The sequence below is a fragment of the Cupressus sempervirens genome, chromosome 7 (assembly GCF_028749045.1).
Source record: "Cupressus sempervirens isolate cs-2001-9-10 chromosome 7, ASM2874904v1, whole genome shotgun sequence".
NCBI lineage: Eukaryota > Viridiplantae > Streptophyta > Pinopsida > Cupressales > Cupressaceae > Cupressus > Cupressus sempervirens.
This window is the reverse complement of record NC_143124.1, coordinates 215926099-215943341: the sequence shown is the minus strand read 5'-3', so window position 1 is coordinate 215943341 and position 17243 is coordinate 215926099.

The window sequence follows — 17243 nt, the reverse complement described above, 5'->3', positions numbered from 1 at the left end:
AGGACAAGTAATTGCAGATCAGCTTGCTGAAGCTCCTCTTCAAGATGACCATCCCATTATAGCCAATTTTCTAGATGACACAATTATGACCCTAGCCCCTACTACACCATGGAAATTATTTTTTGATGGATCTTTTACACAAAAGGGATCAGAGGCAAGAATTTTGTTTGTGACACCACAAGGGGATCTCATTCCTAAGTCTTATAAAATCTCATTCCCTTCCACAAACAATATAGCTGAGTATGAAGGTTTAGTCACAGGACTATGTCAAGCTATTAGATGAAATATCAAAAACCTTCTTGTCTTTGGAGACTCACAATTGGTCATTAAACAAGTCACAGATGAATACCACACCAAGGATGAGAAATTGTTGCCCTACTGCAGAATAGTTGAGGAGCTTAAGCAAAATTTTACAGAGATTATTTTTTAGCAGATTCCAAGGGATAATAATAAAGTAGCAGATGCCATGGCCACTATTGCCTCTATGATTGCCATGCCAGAATATAGTCCTAAATGTGAGTTTCTCGTTGAGAATCTTTTTACTCCTGCTTATGAGAAAACTTATTCAGAGTTGGTGTGTCAGATTGTTGGTCCTGAGTCTCCATGGTACACTAATATTTTTTCCTATTTAAGTCACAAAACCATTCCCATAGCCCTCACCCCAAATCAAAGCAAAACCTTTGTCCGCCGAACCACCCGATATACCATCCTAGGTGACACACTTTTTCGAAAACACTTTGATGGAACCCTCCTCCAATGTCTTAATTCAGATGAAGCCAGAATGATGTTAAAAGAGGTTCACCAAGGGATTTATGGTGCCCATTCTAGCAGTCTTACATTATCAAAAAATCTTCTTAGGACAGGTTACTATTGGCCCACTATGGAAGCAGATGCATATCAGTTTGTGAAAAAATGTGTTCCCTATCAGCAACATGGTGATTTGATACATGCTCCCACCCAAGACCTTTAGCCCACCATCACCCCATGGACCTTTTCTCACTAGGGATTCAATCTTGTTGGTCAAGTATACCCAAATTCCTCAAATGGCCACAAGTACATTATTGCCGCCACTGAGTACTTCACAAAGTGGGTCAAGGCTATTCCATTAACTTACATCACCAGAAAAAAAATTTTGAAGTTCATCTTGAACTACATCATTTGTCATTTTGGTATGCCTCAAGATATCATGATTGATAATGGAACCCCTTTCAAAAATCAGAAAGTAGCCACATTGTGTAGGAAATTCAGAATTACCTAGCATTTTTCCACTAGATACTACCCCCAAGGCAATGGCCAAGCTGAAGCTACAAATAAAACTATTTTAAAAATCTTAAAGAAAACCATTGATGCAGCTGGCCGTGATTGGCACATCCAAATTGCTCCTGCCCTTTGGGCTTATCGCACCTCCATCCGTAACCCCATAGGAGCCACCCCATTTTCTCTTGTTTATGGTTCCAAAGCCATCTTGCCCATCAAAATTGAGCTCCCTTCCCTTAGAATCTCTCTCAAGAATTTGATATTCAAAGAAGAATACCAAGTTGCTCACTTGCAAGAGTTGGCACTCCTCTATGAGAGACGACTCAATGCCCTAAACCACCTCCGCATGTATCAAAATTTCCTTCAGATTTAGTATCATAAGAAAGTCAAGCCATGGGAATTTGAAGTGGGTGACTTAGTTTTGCAACATAATATGAAGAACCTCCAAAACCATGAAAAGAAAGGAAAGTTTGAGGCAAATTAGCTAGGTCTGTTTATCATTACAACCAAATATGGTTTTGGGGCATATCAAATTGCTACTCCAAAGGGAGATCTACTCCCTGAGGCTGTAAATATCCAACATCTCAAGTGGTTCTATGCCTGAGCCTTTGTAGTTCCTGTACAATGTTTATAGTCTCGCAAAAATCTAAAAAAATCAAAAAATTAGAAAATCCAAAAAAAAAAAAGTTCATAAAATGTTCCTAAAAAAAGCCCTAAAAAAGTAGAAAAATGTTCTTGAAAAAAGTATGGTTTGATCCATTATTTATAAGGCTCATTTCACTTCACTCCATTCCACCCTTCCATTTCCCTTGTGCAAAGTCTTATCTAGCCTTTTGCATTTCATGCATCCAATAAAAGACCTCTTGTCTGCGAGGCTTCATTTCACTTCCATCTTTTGAAAGACCTCTAGTCCATGAGGCATTTTTCCATCGAGTGATTGTCAATCCCATTATGTTGAGATTTTTCACAATAGTGACCACACTTGGACTTACACAAAATCACCATTTGAGACTTAATGATTCAAGAAAATTGTTTGCTTCACAACCCTTGCTAGAAACACATGATTTTATGATAATTGACATTTCGACTTGACATACTTTTATAGGATGAATCCTTCTTATAGGTGACATTGTGACATTCACTTCTAGACCTAAGGTTCTTAGCAAGAATTGTGGACTGAATGACTATTTGGTCATGAGGTCTCTTTTTGGTTGATTTTATTTTTTGTGTTAGTGAAAGCTTTTTATGGTGCACCTTGATCTTCCATATTTTGGTCGTACCTGAATGGCTCTGATTGAATACACATGTTTTTGTGGTATGATATGTTTTTGAGGCTTTATTTCATATGTGTTAGTTTTAGGTTATGTTAATGCATTGTGTAATGGGGGCAATGGGTTAGCACACATCTCACCAAAGATCCCTAAAAGACTTTGGGTGTGCCCAGACCTCTCTATTGCATATATGACATTTGATCCATCATAACTATGCAAACTACACCTATCATCCTAAAGTCTCTATTGTTTTATATGTCTAGTCCATGCAAAAGAGCCATATCATTTATGCTTCTATAGCATATAATGCATAAAATCATTTGTAAAATTATCTTAAGATGTACTCTCCATATGAACACAATGGAATCTTTTGATATCATGTAGTTAGGATGCATGTAGTATAGGGTTTCATTCGAGTCATGCTTGAGACAAGGTTCTATTTATTCCCCCCCTCCTATGCTACACTACTGGGTTTCTATGAGTGATAGTTATGACAAATATTCATTCATTAGTTCATTTCCATTAGTTTGCCTTAACTTCCCATTTTTGCATTCATTCATTTTTCATTGCATTAGTGTTCATTTGATTCATCTCATTTAGTGTTCATTAGGCATTTTTAGTTCATTTTATTAAATTGCATTAGATCATTCCATTAGTTCGATACATTTATCACATCTAGGGGCATATACATCATAATCACATCTCACATATATATAGTGCATCCATGTCAAATAAAATAATGCATACATCTCATAATCACCCACAAATCTGCATCACACACATGTTAGGCATCATGTACAAATGCATACATCATAAGACACATCACATAGCATCACATCCTGCATCACAAACATTAGTATCCACATCATAAACATCATATGCATCACATAAATCCATACACATATAGAGTCATTGAATCATGTCATGTATATATCTAAAAAAATAGTGTCTGTATAGTCTATATACAAATAATGTAGAATCATATAGTACAAATGCATCATCAAAAACTCGCTGCATTTGCACATATCTGTCAAAAAAATGATCACTATATAGCATCAAGCCGCTGGCTATGAGGGACTAGCCCCCTCTGAACCCCCCCTCAAGGAGGTCTCTGTTGTCCTATGGACTACTCTGATCTGGCTTTGCCACCCAAGATCCATGAGCTAGCTCCCCTATCAAAATCTAGTTGTCGTCAATCAGTAGGCACAACTTCAATATAAAGTGACCTATAATAAGCTGCCTCTTGTATGGCCTGTGCCTCTACTCAGCTAGCTGTGATGGCCTCCTGCATCATTGAGACAACTGCCCTAGGCTATAGCATCTATTTGGCTATGTCCCTCTCCCTCTAGTATTCATCCACATGCGCCTGATGGGTGGCCTGCTTAGCTAATAATGAGGCTACATCCCCTCAGAGTCTCTCTAGCTTTGCTCACTCCTCCACCCCTGTAGGGATGCCCATCCCTAAAAACTCCTCGCCATCCACCCGTGCCTATAGGGCCACTAAGGCCTCTTGTACACTATCTCCCCTAGCCCTTTGCACCTGCAGCTCTACCTGTATGGCCCCCATGGCCTACTCTAAGCTCTTTGCTTGTGCCTGTTGCACCTGTGCTATCCCTCGTAGGTGGGCTACCTCTATCCACAAGCTATTTCTCTTAGCCTTGACCATGTTTGGGTCCTCTCCCTGTACCTATCCCTATGGAGGTGCCTGTAGAGGTGCCTGTACCTGTGCTTGGGGCCCTATCTATGGTGGTCGTTGTACTATTGCTGGCCTTGGACCCCTCCTCACCCTAGCTCTTTTCCCATGAGGTCCTTGCTATGCACCCTGTGCCGAAGGTGGCATCATAGCTACCCACCCCCCATCCCCTACACCATCTCCATCACCCCATGCCTGATCTACTAGTGGAGGTGCCCCTGGTACTGTAAGTTTGACTCGCTGATGGGTTGCCCACCACTATGCATATGCAGGTGTCATACCTGCATCTCCCCTATCCTGACCGTGCACCCATGGCACTTCTGCCATCCCAAACCAAGAAGCTCAGGCTAATCATAAGGTGGTTTCATGTCCCCATAATCAGCCATACTCTCGTGACACCACATGATATAAAAATCTTTCTAGAACTGCATCCGATATCCTGCTGAACTACAGTTGCACTCAAGAGGGCATGTAGCACATGATCACATGCATGGATCGTCTAATGATCTAGCAGTCAATCTGTATGTATGGGAGGTACATCTAATCCTCCGTATCATCCTCGCTCCCTACTACCAGTGTCTGCCCCCATCGCTCTACCCCATCATAGGGAGTCCACTTGAACATGATGATCTTGTCTATGCACTGGTGCCAAAATCCCATAGATTTTATCGATGTATACTAGATGGGAGGTCAGTATCTGCAGGTGAATGGCTCCCTAGGCTGCCTAGTCTCCTGTCGAGTGATAGGCCATGTGACTCCGATATGCTCCCATGACTAGACCATCAGTAGCATTAGTCTTGGTCCTATAGTGCGCTTTGTCTGATATGTACACATCTGCAAATTGTGATATAGGTCAACCATGATTATTTGTGCCCAACAGTAGACCACTCCCTCCTCCTATAGTAGGGTGCTTAGCACTCACGCCCAACCGATCGGCCACCCATGTCTTGCATGATTTGGTAGCATCTGCCATATCAGTGAGGCTAGGTATACTGCTAGCCTTGGTGGCCTTTGCTCTAGTGCAACTTTCCATGACAACTGAGAGTGTTGGATGGGTAATCGCTTTCATCATCTGCCAAAGCACTCCCTCAGGAATGGATCATAACCCTCTAGTACATACTTTGGGTATGCACCTTTGATCGGTACTAAAAGGATTTGCTACACATCTAGGAGTGTGATTGTAACCTCCCCCATCGGCAGATGGAAGCTTCTTGTAGGCATGTGCCATCACTCTATGAGAGCCGATAGTTGGGCTGAATGGGCCCTTAGATCCGGCCACTTGTGTACATGCTCTAGACCGCATAGTCACACGTGTCCCCAATTTGCATCCATAAGTCTCTCCTATATTGCCATGGTCAGAATATAGTGCTCCCTCGACCTAAACACCACCATGTCCTCCTACAACATAAACATGTAAAGCATCAGTATTTCTAGCCTATGATGTCCCTAGAATGGGGCATCTTCCCTCACCACCTTCCAGTCTAACCTAGTTGGCAGAGTTGCTAATTGGCAGAGATGCCAATATGAGCAAATGCTGATATGTGCAGATGCTAATCCACATAGACGACAACATTTTGTCATCTGCAGAGACGATGAATTATTCTCCATCATCTCCACTAGCTCCAAACCATTTTTGTCATCCACAAAGATGGCATGATGAACCCTGTCATCTTTGCATCACCTTTTCCCCCTGCTGGCGTCTGGGTAGACGACAGGTTGGTTTCTATCATCTCTGCAGATACCACAGTCGTTGCTTTGTCATTTGCATCATCTCTTCTCAGACCTCATTTTTAATGCATTTATGGCACATTAAATGCATCTAGTCTAGCCTAGTCTACCAAAATACGAAGAGGATCAGATGACTTACCGATGGGCCCATCTCAACTGCTCGTTGGTACTCTCGAATGCGCTCACCAAGCTGCAATTGATCAATGGGGTCCATGTTTGCTCTAGATGCTCTGCTTGTGGTGTGACAATGACCTTCTTTGGGCCCCTCAAAGGCTTATATAGGCCCCCCACGGACCTCGTTTGAGCCCATATCTTCCTCAAGCCTTGTTTGTCCCCTGTTTACCCGCAAGTCATGCAAATGTTGTCATTTATTCTCTTTTTCTCTCATTTTTCTTCTTTTTTGAGATCTTTTGCCAAAAATTACCCAAATTTTAGTTTTTGTGCAATTTTTGTGAGGGGGCACCCTCCTCCTCTGTCGTTGCCATAGGACTCCCACATTCTTTGGGGCAACCTATATTTTCTTTTCTTTGATATGATGCTGTTCTGACATCACATCAAAGAGGGGTAAAATGCAGATGCTTAAAATTGTTCCTAAACACTATATTAATTAATTTTAATATTATTCATGACATTGTAATTAATTATTAATTATTTAATTATATTTCTCACATTCTTTTACTTATTTAATTTAATTAATTAATTAAATGAGTTCATTCTCTTAAGTATTTAAATCTAATTTAAATACTTCTTGCCTTAATGTGTTAAATTGTTAAATTAATTTAACACATGATCCTCCATGTTTCCCCATTTTAAAATAATTTTTATTTATTTAAACCCTCACATCCTATTAATTCCTCTAAACCCATGATTAAATTAAATTTCATTTAACTTAATCTTAAACCTAACCTAGAGCCTAGCCTATAACCATCATTTTCATCCTCTTAAGCCTACTTCTTCTGTAATCCCACTTAATCATTCCTAATCATCTCCCTAATCCCCCTCATTAGCCTAAGAGTGTGCTCACACATGTGTGAGATGGCATGCCTACACACTCCCCTTTGCACTCTTGTCTCCCACTCTTCTTCTCAAGTTTTCTCACACATGTGTGAGCAAACTTTCAATTTTTGACTACATCTTGATCATGGCCCTTTGCCACAATATCAAGGAAAACATAATCCATAAAAACACTTGGGATTACTAGTTTTCCTTGGTCAAAATTCCATATATTGATATGTGGGGCAAATAAATTCCTCTTTGGAAACCATTTTTTGAACAAATTTAAACCAATTTGTGAGGTATTAGCATCCTAGACCCACTTACTTTCATCAAGCAATCCCTTTGCTATCCACAACCTAGGATTTAATGAGTTCTTTGGAGGCATTTTTTGACTATATCTTGCAGGATTGAAGCACAATAGAAATTACAATATATGTTACTTACTTGAAGTTCTTTCTCATTCCTCTCTGTAATTCTGCAATTTTTCCTCGAAAAAACTACTTGACACTCGTGCCAAAATCAATACAATTTCTTCAGTAATTACTTCTGCTCAGAAAAGACTCAAAATCTTTGTTCACGTAAGGTGGAACTAAGAAAATATTCTATATTATACTCTATTTTCTCTCACATGTGAAGCTTTTATGTCTCATTAATACACAGAGTGGAACCACCTTTTGTGTTTAAAACTACACCATGGATCTTTAAAAATCTTACGATCAAGGAATACGAAAAAGATGACTAGCATTCCACTTGACAAGTTGGCCAGTTAACCCAATTAGAACTAACCATGTGTGCAAATCCTTCCATGTTGGCATTTCTGTCTGAACCCACTGGTGATTGAGGACACATGTCAACTGGTCACTACCTTGCTGCACATAAAGAATGAGCATCTTTCTATAGAAAAGTAATGATAGTTTTTGATTTTATCTTGATCCCGTCGAAGACACATTACTGTATTTCTTAAAAGAAATGTGGTGGGCCCTTTGTCGCTATGTTGTAACACATATCCTTTGAGCAACTTATCATGCCAAGATAGTGATGGTTGTTGATCTGAGATCAATCTAAAGGTAGAGGAACTGTAGGGAGTACATTGAAGGGTAGTGGGTCCCATAGTCACTATGTTAGTTAGAATAAATAGGCTAGCATCTTTTCATGGCAAGAATGCAACATTCGTCGATCTTACTTGATCAGACAATCAAGATCTTTTACCTAGCTTATAAGTGAGAAGTGGGACCAAGTTACTGATGAGGTGCTAACAACTACACAGTTGGTATATAAAAACATATTAAAGTCCTAGTTGTGTTGCCACATCACTTGGGTCCCACTGTGCCTTGAGATTTCTTGGCTGGGTGCTATGTCGCTAACGGCAAGGAACAAGAATTTTCTGACAGTGACAATGCGACTACTAGTGACCTAGATTTTTCTAGTGCATACCTATAACCCAATAGATGCCACGTGTCCCAAAGTCTTATATGACTCACATTTGAAAGAATGGACATGCCTTATAAATGCACTACCACATAACTACTTTTCGTCAAGTTGTTATGTCATTGATGCCGAAGATTACAAACTTCCCAATAGCGAGAAGATGATCTTTGGTAGACTTGCTCTATTTAGGCACCAAAAAGTAAAATCATGTCACACTTAATTAACCACTTCATGGTTCTAACATAGCAATAATATCATCAATTATTTTTCCACTTGGAAATCTTAATGACCATCAGGAAGTTTGGCGACCACTATGACATGGGTTTCTGGGTTGGTCACCACATCACTGTAGGTAAGAGGCTTAATTTTCCCAATAGTGAGATAGCAACTTCTAGTGCCTGAAAAAGTTTTCAGGATCCATGGTCTCTGTTTTGGCTTAGACAAAAAAAAAAAAGTGAATGTGATTGAAACATCTGACGCGAATTTTTTTTGGGTCATTGCCTCCTTTTTTTCAGGCATCACAGCTCATTTATCAATAGTCATTATGTCGTGATAGATATTTCAATTGAATCTTTTTACAATGACAAAATGATAGCTATTGATCTTGCCACGATCAGGCAGTGCTCCTTAAAAGGGAAAAAGGTTACCATATGAAAGGAATATTTGCCATTTTAAAACATTTGCGCCCAAATTCAAAAAAGCAAGAAGACCTAGGGTTTACTTAGGTTTTTTTTTATATAGATCAAGAACTTATGAACCCTAGTTTTTACAATGGAAACAATTCTAATTTTTTGTGCCTATATTAAGGAAAGACTTTACTTTGCAAAAAACTAACCAACAAGGTGGATATTGAAGAGGTCCTTAGAGGAAGAGGCCTGATTAGGTACTAGGCCTAAAGAAGTTAGCAATGATCATTATGATTGCATTTCAAGGTCCCAGATTTAAGATATTGCCTTGACTATTTATACCAATCAATGGCTTCGAAACCTCTTCAACACTATGTTGACCATTGTCATCGGTGCTTGTGATTTCATTGTTGTTCCTTCTGATTTGGGTTGAATGCATTACATGCATTGATATACTTCCAAGATTTTCTTGAATTTGGAGCACTTATGTGTGAGTGACTACTATCCATGACCCATTATGAATATATAATGATCATGGTTAACTATTTAAGGGCCTATAAACCCTTGTAGATTAGATTCATTGTTATATCTGAACTTTCCATATATAATCATGTCATTGGTGAATGATTAGGAAAATTTTATTTTCATTAACCATTTAGATCACATGACTGGATTTCTTTATTTATAGACTCAAACTTAATATTTTGGAATTGAATTTGGAGCGCTTGAACCTGAAACTGAACTATGGTGTGCACCTTTGAACATATGAACTTCAAGATCTTAATCAATGATGGGGAAAATATAAACCCAAATCATTGAAACACTAAACTATATTAAAAACCTGACAAGGTGATCCTTTGAACTTGAAGCTTGAACTTATATTCTGCAAACTCAAATTTGAACTTTGAACTTGGACCTTTGAACTTTGGGATTCAAAGTTCAGGTTCAACATATCCTTAAAAAATTGTCTTCTTCACAACTCATAGATTACAAAATCATCATTAGCAATAAAACTAATCCAAACACCAAGATGATTAAGATATCCTTTCCATGGGTTCAATTTACAAAGTTTAAAAACTTGGGTGTGAAAGAATGCTTACATGGCCAATAACTATTTCTAGGAGATCTACAACCCCCCATTTGATTAGGTCAACAATAATACATAGGAAAGTATTTTAAGGTTAGTAAAATTGAGGGTAAGTGACTGGATGAATGAGGCCATGACTGGTAAGATTAATGAGGAGGTGAGAAAGGTAGTGTTTAGTATGAACTAGCACAAGTCCTCAGGACCTGATGGGTTTGCCCTACCTATTTTTTTAGGAATATTGGGATGTCATTAACTATGATGTGGTCTATGCTGCAAATGACTTTTTTAGAACTGGCAAGTTGTTAAAAGAACTTAAATAAACATTCATATTTTTAATAGCTAAGACAGATGACTCGAGACATCTTGAATAATTTATACCCATACGTCTTTCCAACATGATCTATAAAGTTCTCACCAAGATTATGGTTAACCACATCAAGCCCCTGCTTGATATATTTATAGGCCCACACTTAAATGCTTTTGTCTTGGGGAAACAGATTCTAGATGTGGTCATAACCACACATGAGGTAATTCACTCTATGAAGAGGAGCAAGAATCTAGATATCGCCCTGAAGCTTGATATATCCAAGGCCTATGATAAGGTTAGGAAGGAATTTCATTTTAATATTCTGACAAGGTTAGGTTCTAATGAGAATTTTATTAGGATTATTAGGGTCACTATAAATACTATCACATTTTTGTTTCTTGTGAATGGGGCCCTAGGAAGATTTATTTCTTCCTCTCAAGGTCTATGGCAAGGTGACCCCAATCACCTTACCTATTCATCATTGTGGCAAAGGTGCTAAGAATAAATTTAGTTGCCCTAGCTAATTTTGGTAGAATAATAAGTGTCAAACCTATGTCCTTGTGCTCCCATAGGCTATTCAAAAATTTGTTGATGACACGTTCTTATTTGGCATATCTTTTATCCATGAAGATAGAGAGGGAAAGCTATTTTGAATTGGTATGAGATGGTTTTTGGACAATGCATAAATTATAATAAAAGAAAAGTGTATTTTTTCAACACAGACACTAGCCTCAGAGGAAAAATGACTAGAGTCCTTGAATGCTAGGAGGCAAGTCTTTTGGATAATTATCTTGGCCTGCTGCTTACTATTAAGGAAGTTTCCACTCAATATTGGAATGGGCTTGTTGAACACTTTCAAAGAAAGCTTGAGGAGTGGAAGGGAAAAATCCTGAGTAGTGTGGGGAAACTCTAGCTTCTCTTAGCCTCTTTACAGGGCATTTTAGTGTATTTCCTCTTTATTTTTAAACTCTTAGAAAGATATAGGGATATTCTTGAAACTATCCAAAGAAATTTCTTGTGATCTTGATCAAAAGAGAAGACCATAATGAGTTTGGTGAGTTGGGAAAAAGTCTTCTAACCCAAGGCCCTTGGGGGATTGAATATTAGCATGATAGGGCATATGAGTAAGGCCCTCCTAACTAAGGTCGGTTGGAGATTGATGAACTTAGGTAATTGGTACAATATTGTAATGCAAAATATCTTGGAGGTGACTCATTCTAGCATTACCTTTGGACCCATACTTTCCCCCAAGGTTCTAAAATTTGGAATAAAGTGGTGCACACTTCAAAAATTCTAAAGATGGGTACCCACTAGAAGGTTGGGGATGGAAACAACATTGAATTGTATGAAGACCAATGGATACAAGGTGACCCCCCCCCCATGCACACTAGGTTCCAACCCTTGAGAGAGGCTTGTAATAGAAATATTGGTACTCTAGTTTTAAGTTGTATCACCCCTAAAAAACAATGGAAAAGAATCTATAATTAGGAGAATGCTGGGACAAGGCTCATTCTGGAGCTCTAGAAATTTCTCCAAAGTTATCACATCCCTTCCATCCCAATTGGTGACTCTTTGGTTTGGAGACTTACCCCCTCAAGAGACTTCACAATAAAATCTTCTTACCATTGTTGGGGGTGTTGGGGGCGGGGTTGGGGGGTTTCAGGACATGGTGGCCCTCGGGGATTGGATGAAGGTTTGGCACCCATGGATCTTGCCAAATATTTCTCAGCCTTGTTGACCTACAGACAATAGAGAGTGGTGGAAGCAGAGTGCATGACCTTCATGGTGAACTTAGCCAAGGTGTCAATTTTTTTGACAAATGCCAATATGGTTATCCACAAGATCCTTCATCAAATTCTCTAGCCTCTCTAGCTAATAGGGTATTTTTTAATGGTGAGTATTCACAATTTTGTAAAATATAGATTTTTTTTGCTAGTAATTTAGCTAATAATTTAAGATTTAATGCAACCTAAATGTCCATATTTTTATTAAATTTAGCTATAAAATATTTAAAATCACTCAATACTTTATTTTATTACAAAATTTATACTCAAAGATTCACCAAAATATTCAATACATGAATATATTTCATTCACCTAAATATTATATATTATCAAAGAAATAAAAATTAATTCTCCAATAATTATCATAATTTTTAGTTACTTTAGGGATACATTACTAATATTTAATTCTCACTATTGATTTAAATTATAATGTAATTATCCTCATAATTTACATGAGATAAAATATGTTCAATCTTGATTTGTAATATTCCATGATGATTAGAAAACTTTCTATTATTATTGAGATTTGCAATATTTTCTACTCAAAAATTATGATTCCAAAATAATTGCCAATGTAAATAATATTTAAACTTAAAAAATTGAGAGATTTGCTGATTAAAATAATTTTGTTTTTCAAAATAATGAAAGATTCACCAATACTTTATATCTTTTTCTAGAGGGGGTTTCTTAAACTTTACCTTGCCAGCCAAGCCTTGCTTTGGCTTTATCCATGGAAAAGTCTTCCTTTCTTTCCCCAACTTTGAGAGCTTCTTTCATGGGGAAGGTGATATCGCCCCCCCCCAATCCCCCTACTTCTATTCAGGGACAGACAACTTCTAGGGTGTCCTAGATATGTGAGGGGCTAGGTGGGCTAGGTGTTGCCTCTTCCTTTTGGTGGGATTTTTCTCACTCTTAGTGGACTTAAAACTAAAGTCATGTATAAAGGGGATTTTGAATTTTTCCATTTTGGGTCATTTACTAGCTCTCCTAATAGTTTTCTTTGTCCTCCTCATCTCTGTATCAAACTCGATGAGACTTATGTTCACCTCAGAACTAGGGTTTTTTTTTTTGTTTTTTTATAGCTTGAGCTAGGGCTAGGGTTCATGGAGACTTGGGGAGTAATAGTAGCCAACGGGTTGACAAGAAGCACTAGGTTTAAGGAAAGGTATTATTTTTAGAGTTTGTTCATGAATCCCTGGTGGATGATATAAAAGGGTTTTCCTTCCTCTCTCTTTTTCCTAGCCTTAAAAATAGTCTTCTATGGAATATAGAATAAGGTAGAAAATAAGATCAAATCATGGTTCCTAAAATTGGTTGAGACTGAGGAAGTGGGAGTAATATAGTATCTAGAACCAATCTTCAAGATTAATATACCTCATAATGGCATAGAAAATCACATTTCAAGGCTTTGGTAGATCCTCTCTAGAAAAGACAACATGCACGTGAATTGGATCCTCTTTAGGTTTGAAGAACTTCCTTAAACTTGTTTCATCAGACACCCTAGTCTACTTGTGCCCACTCTTACCCTTCATGGTTAACTCTCCAACCTTAGCGATAAGGTCCTCCATAATTTCAAACCCCATCCCATTAATGTTTACCTTTTGATGAGTCCAAGAATTGATGAATTGCCTAGAGATGTGCTCATCATGTTGTTCCATGCCTCCCATGAATGACAACAAACCTCCTCCCATAGGTAAACCCATGTAATGTCACTTTTCTTGAGGTAATCCTAAAACTTCACTAGTTCAATGCGGTCACTATCACCCATTTCTTTACCAAGCTCAAACATCAATTTCTTAGATTTTTTTTGACATCCCCTTATTGCAAACCGAATTGTGGTAGCCACGTCATAATAACTAATTTACTGTTAAGCTAAAATTGTACAGGAAACCAAAATCCATCATAAGATCACAAGTTTTCATAGTTTCCAAAAACCCTCTCCCAGTGGCATGTGTGAATGGTACCTTTCCTTCCAAAATTAATTGTCACCAAATGTAGTTAGAGTGAGGTTTGGTGCAAGTGTCCTTTCAATATTTCCTTGTCAGTTTTATACATGTAATCAAATCCGTTCCACTCATCCTTTCTTGAAACAATTATTGCTTGTAGAGAGAGGATCACAAAAGAAAATCTTCACACAATCTCACCAAAGATCAACTTTATGCTAATGAATTTGATGGTCTTCCCACCCAAACAGATTCATAAAAATGCACCACCTATTGTAATGATTCATGAGGCATTATGAGAAGTACACTTACTTTCCATCATCACTTGAGTTGATGATGGGGTTTGGCTGATATCCTCCATTCTATTATTCTCATGGCATTGTGGCCAAATTTCACCAAATCATCTGCCACTCTATTTTCTTCATGGTAGATGTGGTCCACATTGACCTTTTGACACTCCTCCATCAACATGCAAATTTATTCTATTATCATTTTGATCTTCCAGCTACATCGACCCTCCCCTTTCACTACTTTGATAATCAACATCCAATCCCCCTCGATAACCAATCTATTAATTCCTCTAGCTCTTGAAATTATCATACCCCATAGAAGGGATAGGGCTTTAGCTTCATTTTTTGAGCCACCTCCATAGTTCCTAGTATAGGTGACCACTAGCCTCCCAATACTATTCCAAAAGACACCCCCTTCCACTGTGCTTCTAACCACAACCAACCCATCAAAATTAAGTTTTATCCATGCTTTACTAGGGGGGTGCAATATTGTTTAATGTATGGCTGTAGTTTTGGAGCTATCAAAATTTTCCACCATAGGGCCTAAGTCCCATGTAGATTCCCACTTTATATCTTGTCTTCCAGGGGGGTGGGGTTCCATGGCCAAATCCCACTGCATTCCTTTAAGAGTCTTATAACTTGCTAAACTACTATGCAGCTAGGAATGTCTTTTTCACTAAAGATTTTGTTATTTCTATCCTTCCATATTTTCCATGCTACATATGGGGGAATTATTCTCCATAAGGCTTTCAAATATGGGTGATTAGAGGGCTCATCCGAGTGAAAAAATTGATGTAAATTCTTATTAACACACCATTGGACCTCCCATAATGTAAGGACCCCCAAGACTTTCAATCCAAAAGTGCACTGTATGAGGAGGTGTGGGGTGGATTCAACTTCTTTGTAACATAACACACAATAGTTGGGTAACTAACACCCTCTCTTTTGAAGATTATCAATTGTGAGAGTTGTCTCATGTAAGGCTATCCACTTTGTGATCTTATGATAGATTTTGGTTCCCTACACAATTTTAGCTTAAGAGTAAATTACTTATTCTAATGTGGCTACCATAATTTGTTTTGCAATAAGGGGATGTCAAAAAAATTTGAGAAGTTGGTGGTTGAGCTTAGTGAAGAAATGGGTGCCAATGACTACATTGAACTAGTGAAGTTTTAGGATTACATCAAAAAAAGTGACATTACATGGGTTTATTTATGGGAAGGAGGGTTGTTGCCATTCATGGAAGGCATGGAACAACATGATGAGCACAACTCCATGCAATTCATCAATTCTTGGACTCATCGAAAGGAAAACATTAATGGGATGGGGTTTGAAATTATGGAGGACCTTATCGCTAAGGTTGGAGAGTTAACCCTGAAGGGTAAGAGTGGGCACAAGTAGACTAGGGTGTCTAATGAAACAAGTTTAAGGAAGTTCTTCAAACCTAAAGAGAATCCAATTCACATGCATGCTATCTTTTCTAGAGAGGATCTACCAAAGCCTTGAACTGTGAATTTCTACGCCATTATGAGGTATATTACTCTTGAAGATTAGTTCTAGATACTATATTACTCCCACTTCCTCAGTCTCAACCAATTTTAGGAACCATAATTTGATCTCCTTTTCTACCTTATTCTATATTCCATAGAAGACTATTTTTTTAAGGCTAGGAAAAAGAGAGAGGAAGGAAAACCCTTTTATATCATCCACCAGGGATTCATGAACAAATGCTAAAAATACTACCCTTCCTTAAACCTATTGCTTCTTGTCAACTCATTGGCTACTATTACTCCCCAAGTCTCCATGGACCCTAGCCCTAGCTCAAGCTATAAAAAAACAAAAAAAAATCTCCTAGTTCTGAGGTGAACATAAGTCTCATTGAGTCTGATATGGAGACGAGGAGGAGCAAACAAACTGTTAGGAGAGCTAGTAAATGACCCTAAATGGAAAAATTAAAAATCCCCCCTAAACATGACTTTAGTTTTAAGTCCACTAAGAGTGAGGAAAATCCCACCAAAAGGAAGAGGCAACACCCAGATACTAGGAATAAGGCAACACCTAGCCCGCCTAGCCCCTCACATATCTTGGACACCCTAGAAGTCATCCTATCCTTGAATAGAAGCAAGGGGGCAGGGGGGGAATATCACCTTCCCCATGAAAGAAGCTCTCAAAGTTGGGGGAAGAAAGGAAGACATTTCCATGGATAGAGCCAAAGCAAGGCTTGGCTGGCAAGGTAAAGTTTAAGAAACCCCCTCTAGAAAAAGATATAAATTATTGGCGAATCTTTCATTATTTTGAAAAAAAAAATTATTTTAATCAGAAAATCTCTCAATTTGTTTAGTTTAAGTATTATTTACATTGGAAATTATTTTGGAATCATAATTTTTGAGTAGAAAATATTACAAATCTCAATAATAATAGGAAGTTCACTAATCGTCATGGAATATTACAAATCAAAATTGAATATATTTTATCTCATGTAAATTATGAGGATAATTACATTATAATTTAAATCAATAGTGAAAATTAAATATTAGTAATATATCCCTAAAGTAACTAAAAATTATGATAATGGTGAGCAGGAGCAGACAGGGGAGAGGATGGGAAGCACTTGCTCAAATTTTGAAACTAGTTTCGAGCGAGAATCTTCAGGGAGGAGGAAATTAGAAACCAAGTATGAAGGAGGAGACTCAGATAGAGTGTAGAGGGGTGGAAATGGGGATGGGGACCCACATGATGCTGATGGAGTCTAGGACAAGCCAAAAATGCAACCCAAGGTGGACAAGCCAGGGAATCTTCTAGCAAAATGGTCCTTGCTTTTTGGTGTCAAACC